Source organism: Oncorhynchus mykiss, chromosome 13 (genome assembly GCF_013265735.2).
Source record: "Oncorhynchus mykiss isolate Arlee chromosome 13, USDA_OmykA_1.1, whole genome shotgun sequence".
Lineage (NCBI taxonomy): Eukaryota > Metazoa > Chordata > Actinopteri > Salmoniformes > Salmonidae > Oncorhynchus > Oncorhynchus mykiss.
The window spans coordinates 69,651,247-69,658,746 of record NC_048577.1 but is presented as its reverse complement, the minus strand read 5'-3'; the positions used below and the strand labels follow the sequence as shown (position 1 = coordinate 69,658,746).

General features: G+C 44.3%; 1 protein-coding gene across 1 annotated transcript in view; it reads left to right on the top strand.

Moving 5' to 3' along the window:
- Positions 1 to 7,500, top strand: part of LOC110518542 (syntaxin-binding protein 4) — a 133,228-nt gene that overhangs the window by 13,018 nt on the left and 112,710 nt on the right. The gene's annotated exons all lie outside the window — the stretch shown is intronic.

Here is a 7,500-nt window from a genome sequence, read left to right as displayed (position 1 = left end):
ATTTTGTTCCGTCCATTCTGATTCTGTTCCGTCCATTCTGATTCTGTTCCGTCCATTCTGATTCTGTTCTGTCCATTCTGATTCTGTTCCGTCCATTCTGATTCTGTTCCGTCCATTCTGATTCTGTTCCGTCCATTCTGATTCTGTTCCGTCCATTCTGATTCTGTTCTGTCCATTCTGATTCTATTCTGTCCATTCTGATTCTGTTCCGTCCATTCTGATTCTGTTCCGTCCATTCTGATTTTGTTCCGTCCATTCTGATTTTGTTCCGTCCATTCTGATTTTGTTCCGTCCATTCTGATTCTGTTCTGTCCATTCTGATTCTGTTCTGTCCATTCTGATTCTGTTCTGTCCATTCTGATTCTGTTCCGTCCATTCTGATTCTGTTCCGTCCATTCTGATTTTGTTCCGTCCATTCTGATTCTGTTCCGTCCATTCTGATTTTGTTCCGTCCATTCTGATTTTGTTCCGTCCATTCTGATTCTGTTCTGTCCATTCTGATTCTGTTCTGTCCATTCTGATTCTGTTCCGTCCATTCTGATTCTGTTCCGTCCATTCTGATTCTGTTCCGTCCATTCTGATTCTATTCCGTCCATTCTGATTCTGTTCCGTCCATTCTGATTCTGTTCCGTCCATTCTGATTTTGTTCCGTCCATTCTGATTCTATTCCGTCCATTCTGATTCTGTTCCGTCCATTCTGATTCTGTTCTGTCCATTCTGATTCTGTTCTGTCCATTCTGATTCTGTTCTGTCCATTCTGATTCTGTTCTGTCCATTCTGATTCTGTTCCGTCCATTCTGATTCTGTTCTGTCCATTCTGATTCTGTTCTGTCCTTTCTGATTCTGTTCTGTCCATTCTGATTCTGTTCTGTCCATTCTGATTCTGTTCTGTCCATTCTGATTCTGTTCCGTCCATTCTGATTCTGTTCTGTCCATTCTGATTCTGTTCTGTCCTTTCTGAATCTGTTCTGTCCATTCTGATTCTGTTCTGTCCTTTCTGATTCTGTTCCATCCATTCTGATTCTGTTCTGTTCTGTCCATTCTGATTCTGTTCCATCCATTCTGATTCTGTTCTGTTCTGTCCATTCTGATTCTGTTCTGTCCATTCTGATTCTATTCCGTCCATTCTGACTCATTTCTGTCCATTTTGTTCAATCAACATCAGATCTATGTCGTCCCTTAATGTTATTTCATGCTTATGATGGACACCTCTTCTCCAACTGAAATGTGTCAAAAGTTGGATCAAACATTAGATCTGAGACCTGTTCATCCACCCATTAAGGGTGTCAATTGACTGCTTGTAGAAAAGCCCTTTATGGCTGAACAAATATTATATTGGTTCCCTTTTAAGGCAAAACAACTACACTATTTATACAAAAATATTTGGATACCCCTTCAAATGAGTGTATTCGGCTATTTCAGCCACACCCGTTGCTGACAGGTGTATAAAATTGAGCACACAGCCATGCAATCTCCATAGACAAACATTAGTAGTGGAATGGCCTTACTGAAGAGCTCAGTGACTTTCAACGTGGCAACAAGTCAGTTTGTCTAAATTTCTGCCCTGCTAGAGCTGCCCCGGTCAACTATAAGTGCTGTTATTGTGAAGTGGAAATGCCTAGTGGCAACAAGTGGTAGGCCACACAATCTCACAGAACAGGACCGCTGAGTGCTGAAGCGCGATAGATAGAGGACTATTTATTACACATTTGAACTGCAAGGAAATATACAAAAAAATGCAGAAAAAAAATATACAAAAAATTCAGAACTCGTTGAATCCCTAATGCAGCTCCCGGGGAAAAGTGAGTTGGACACCCCTGGAGTAGAGGTTTATTTGAAATTAGGCAATAGGACTACAGTACTCCTGAAACTCTGCACTTGACTAGAGATTCTCATCCTCAGTCCTGGGGTGTGTAGGCTTTTGTTCCAGCCCAGCAGTAACACATCGGATTCAACTAATCACCTAATTGTTGATATGTTGATTCAGGTGTGTTACTACTGGATTGGAGTTAAACAGTAAATACGATAGACTCCTCCCCCTCCCCACCTATAGAGGGCAGCCTTGCTCCCATTATACACTTAACTGTAAACAGGTCAGAGTGATCTCTCTGTCTCTCTCTCTCGCTCTCTCTCTCTCTCTCTCTCTCTCTCTCTCTATCTCTCTCTCTCTCTCGCTCTCTTTCTCTCTCTATCTCTCTCTCTCTCTCTCTCTCTCTCTCTCTCCCTCTCGCGTTCCTTTGCAATAAGATGAACCCATTTCATCTGCGCTGCTGTTGGGTGAATCACTAGGAGAGAACCTCCATCAGACCCAGGTGTTGCCCTCCCTGCCTGGGCTGGGTGGCTCTGGGATGGGCCTCTCTTAGAGATGGGTTGGAGGGAGGTCTTGTGTGTGTTTATGGGCCTATGCTTCTGTGTGATGTCTCAATGTGGACGGGATAATCCTATAATCTGATAACAACCCACTGTGCAGATTTGGTGATTAAAGTTCTGATGCAAACTAACGCTAGTTGCCATGGCTGCTGGATGGAGGAGAAGAGGTGAATAAATCTTGGTGTGTGTGTGTGTGTGGTGAGTCTGTGTGTGTGTGTGTGTGTGTGTGTGTGTGTGTGTGTGTGTGTGTGTGTGTGTGTGTGTGTGTGTGTGTGTGTGTGTGTGTGTGTGTGTGTGTGTGTGTGTGTGTGTGTGTGTGTGTGTGTGTGTGGTGAGTCTGTGTGTGTGTGTGTGTGTGTGTGTGTGTGTGTGTGTGTGTGTGTGTGTGTGTGTGTGTGTGTGTGTGTGTGTGTGTGTGTGTGTGTGTGTGTGTGTGTGTGTGTGTCTTCTTTTGTTGTTTCTGTTCCTATCCCGATAATCCCAAAGTGTTTGTTTTCATCATCACAATAGTAGGTCTTCCTCACAGGAATTCTGATTCTGATTGACTTCATTTTAAACCACATTCAGACTGGCTGATGGAGACGGTTTCTGTAAGGTTTGTCATCATTTAATCCCACTTGAATAGACTTAAACAGAACAACAATACACCCATTGTATAGCCTGTCAATTTTCACACGATTTGTAGAATATGTTTAAATATGCACAATTATGAGTTGCTTATGTAATGCAGATAACCAACCTAAAAACATATTTGGTGAAGCTTGAACTGAGCTACCTGACTGACTGACTGACTGACTGACTGACTGACTAGCCATTTGAACTGAGCTACCGGACTGACTGACTGACTGACTGACTAGCCATTTGAAATGAGCTACCTGACTGACTGACTGACTGACTAGCCATTTGAACTGAGCTACCTGACTGACTGACTGACTTACTGACTCGCCATTTGAACTGAACTACCTGACTGACTGACTGACTGACTAGCCATTTGAACTGAGCTACCTGACTGACTGACTGACTGACTAGCCATTTGAAATGAGCTACCTGACTGACTGACTGACTGACTAGCCATTTGAAATGAGCTACCTGACTGACTGACTAGCCATTTGAAATGAGCTACTTGACTGACTGACTAGCCATTTCCTTGTTGTGGTGTGTGGTGAAGGACTGACTGACTGACTGACTAGCCATTTGAACTGAGCTACCTGACTGACTGACTGACTAGCCATTTCCTTGTTGTGGTGTTGTGGTGAAGCAGTTTCTGTTATTAGATCCGACAGGAGGAAAACATCCCCACAGTAAACACTGGAGACACAGATGGATGGTTGTGGTCAGCTGTCTGAATTGAATTTCCACTATTTTACAGTCACAGTAGGCTGAAACTTGAAACACAACACCAAGGCCAGACAGCAACACGGAGGCCCTGCCGCTCAGTTTCAGCTTTGCGTTTCATTCTGTAAATATGCCGTAACATTTTACTCCTAACTGGCATTTTACAGTTAACTAAAATTTCTAGTAAACTGGTAAAAAAATTCCCGTTAACTGGTTGAACTGGTATTTACAGTCAGTATATAGTAATACAGTGGCTGGTACTTCAGCCCATTTCAAAGAATTCAGCTCAGTAGCTAACTAACCTCGTTCCCAGGCTCAGTTGCTGCTGAGGGTAGCCTAGTGGTTAGAGCGTTGGACTAGTAACTGAAAGGTTGCTATATCAAATCCCTGAGCTGACAAGGTAGAAATCTGTCGTTCTGTCCCTGAACAAGGCAGTTAACCCACTGTTCCTAGACCAGTTAATCCACTGTTCCTAGACCAATTAACCCACTGTTCCTAGACCAGTTAACCCACTGTTCCTAGACCAGTTAACCCCCTGTTCCTAGACCAGTTAACCCACTGTTCCTAGACCAGTTAATCCACTGTTCCTAGACCAGTTAACCCACTGTTCCTAGACCAGTTAACCCACTGTTCCTAGACCAGTTAACCCCCTGTTCCTAGACCAGTTAACCCACTGTTCCTAGACCAGTTAACCCACTGTTCCTAGACCAGTTAACCCACTGTTCCTAGACCAGTTAACCCACTGTTCCTAGACCAGTTAACCCACTGTTCCTAGACCAGTTAACCCACTGTTCCTAGACCAGTTAACCCACTGTTCCTAGACCAGTTAACCCACTGTTCCTAGACCAGTTAACCCCCTGTTCCTAGACCAGTTAACCCACTGTTCCTAGACCAGTTAACCCACTGTTCCTAGACCAGTTAACCCACTGTTCCTAGACCAGTTAACCCACTGTTCCTAGACCAGTTAACCCACTGTTCCTAGGCCAGTTAACCCACTGTTCCTAGGCCAGTTAACCCACTGTTCCTAGACCAGTTAACCCACTGTTCCTAGACCAGTTAACCCCCCGTCATTGAAAATAAGAATTTGTTTTTAACTGACTTGCCTAGTTAAATAAAGGTAAAATAAATATAGCTTCCACAGAGAAAGAGGTGGCCAGTGGGCTAGATTAATAGCTAATGAACTACCTGGTACTAAACGGTTTGCAGTCACTGTTGTGTTCAGCCGTGTGATGTTTTCATCTTCTGACCTTCAACGGTAATGGCATTAGCCTACCAGCGAGTTTGTGGGAGTTCGCTAGCAAGCTGAGCTACGTTTAATGTGAATTTCATTATCAGCTTCCGTGGTACATTTGTTACTGTGAATCTTTTTCTAGTGAATCAACATAGACTGTGAGCTGAATGGAGACTCTACAGTAGTATCTAAGACCACAGTGAAATAGGAATCGCCATAGACAGTGAGCTGAATAGCATGGAGATTCTACAGTAGTATCTAAGACCACAGTGAAATAGGAATCGCCATAGACAGTGAGCTGAATAGCACAGAGATTTGACAGTAGTAAGCTCCTACGGTGTATTTTGGTGCTGGTCCTGTGTGGCTCAGTCGTTAAGAGCGTGACCATGGCAACGCCAAGGTCACGGGACCAGTTTCTGCTGGGATGGTAAACACACACCAAAAGTTTCCCCGCTCACTGTATTGTAAGGGCCTCTGGAGGAAAACATCTGTCAAGTAGCATACTGTAGCAATCCTCGCTAATAAGCCACGTTAAAATTCCCACCAATGTGGGTTTAACCCTATCGACGCGATTCATAGCTTGTTTGTCTTTCACGTAAGCGACCTGGGTCCCTGTCCCTCCATTCACTGTAATATATGATTTCATTGTTTTCCAGCTACACCCCTGCATACAGGGACCATTATTCACACAAACAGTGAATAGGGCAGAGTGAAGAGTAGTGGAATATGTTGATGTAAACAGTGTGTTGGTGTAGAGTTCAGGGCAGTCCTGTCAGTCTGAGTCTCATTATGATGGATAGAGGGGGAAACAGCAAGCACACAGGATTTGATAAACTGCCCTGTGTGCAACCCAGGTCCCTCTCTTCCTCTCTCTCCCTTCTTCTCCTCTCTCTCTCTCTCTCTCTCTCTCTCTCTCTCTCTCTCTCTCTCTCTCTCTCTCTTCCTCTCTCTCTCTCTCTATCTTCCTCTCTCTCTCTCTCTCTCTATCTTTCTCTCTCTCCCTTCTTCTTTCTTCTCTCTCTCTTTCTCTCTCTCTCTCTCTCTCTCTCTCTCTCTCTCTCTCTCTCTTTCTCTCTTTCTCTGTCTGTCTCTCCTCTCATTCTCTGACTCAGCTACACAGGCACAAGGGCACACACACACGTGCATGGCACACACAAACACGCACACACATCATTAATCACATGGTGGAAGTGTGTGCTTGTGTCTGTGTGTGCGTGTACGTGTTGCATGCTTACGTGTGTGAGTGATTGGCGATGTGTGATTCAGGATGGAAGAGTGTGTTTTTATTTCAGGTCCTAAATGAACCGTTGACAGGTGATTGTGTTTTTGTGGATTTACTGTAGTTGAAGCTGCTTTTAACCTTTTACTGCAGTGGGCTAAATCAGCGTCGCACAGAGTGTTTCTGGGTAGTCTTAAACAAATCTACGTTGAAACAAAAGTATACACTTCACACACATGGTTATGGGCTTTAACAAAATAAGACACCTGTACCATGTCAGATACAGAGTTGAAATGTATTCAATGTTGAGTTTGCGTCTCAATATTACTCTTTATATATCTTGAACAAAAATATAAATGCAACATGTAACAATTTCAACACTTTTACTGAGTTACAGTTCTGTGGATTTCACATGACTCAGCAGGGGCACAGCCATGGGTGGGCCTGGGAGGGCAAAGGCCCACCACTTGGTAGCCAGGCCCATCCACTGAGGAGCCAGGCCCAGCCAATTAGAATTTGTTTTTCCCCACAAAAGGGATTTATTACAGACAGAAATACTCCTCAGTTTAATCAGCGGTCCAGGTGGCTGGTCTCAGACCATCCCACTGGTGAAGAAGCCTGATGTGAAGGACCAGGTGGCTGGTCTCAGACCATCCCACTGGTGAAGAAGCCTGATGTGGAGGACCAGGTGGCTGGTCTCAGACCATCCCACAGGTGAAGAAGCCTGATGTGGAGGACCAGGTGGCTGGTCTCAGACCATCCCACAGGTGAAGAAGCCTGATGTGTAGGTCCAGGTGGCTGGTCTCAGACCATCCCACAGGTGAAGAAGCCTGATGTGTAGGTCCAGGTGGCTGGTCTCACACCATCCCACAGGTGAAGAAGCCAGATGTGGAGGTCCAGGCCTGGTGTGGTTACACATGGTCTGCGGTTGTGAGACCGGTTGGACGTACTGGCAAATTCTCTAAAACAACATTGGAGGCGGTTTATGGTAGAGAAATGAATATTACATTCTCTGACAACAGCTCACGTGGACATTCTTGAAGTCTGGATGCCAATTTCACGCTCCCTCAAAACTTGAGACATCTGTGGCATTGTGTTATGTGACAAAACTGCACATTTTAGAGTGGCCTTCTATTGTCTCCAGCACAAGGTGCACCTGTGTAATGATCATGCTGTTTAATATCTTCATTATATGCCACACCTGTCAGGTGGATGGATTATCTTGACAAAGGAGAAATGTTTGTTCAGTATACATAACAGAAGACTAAAATATAACAAAACCGTTTGACTTGTAACCACTGGATTGTCAGCATTTGATCTTATCCAATAGAAGGATTGTCATATT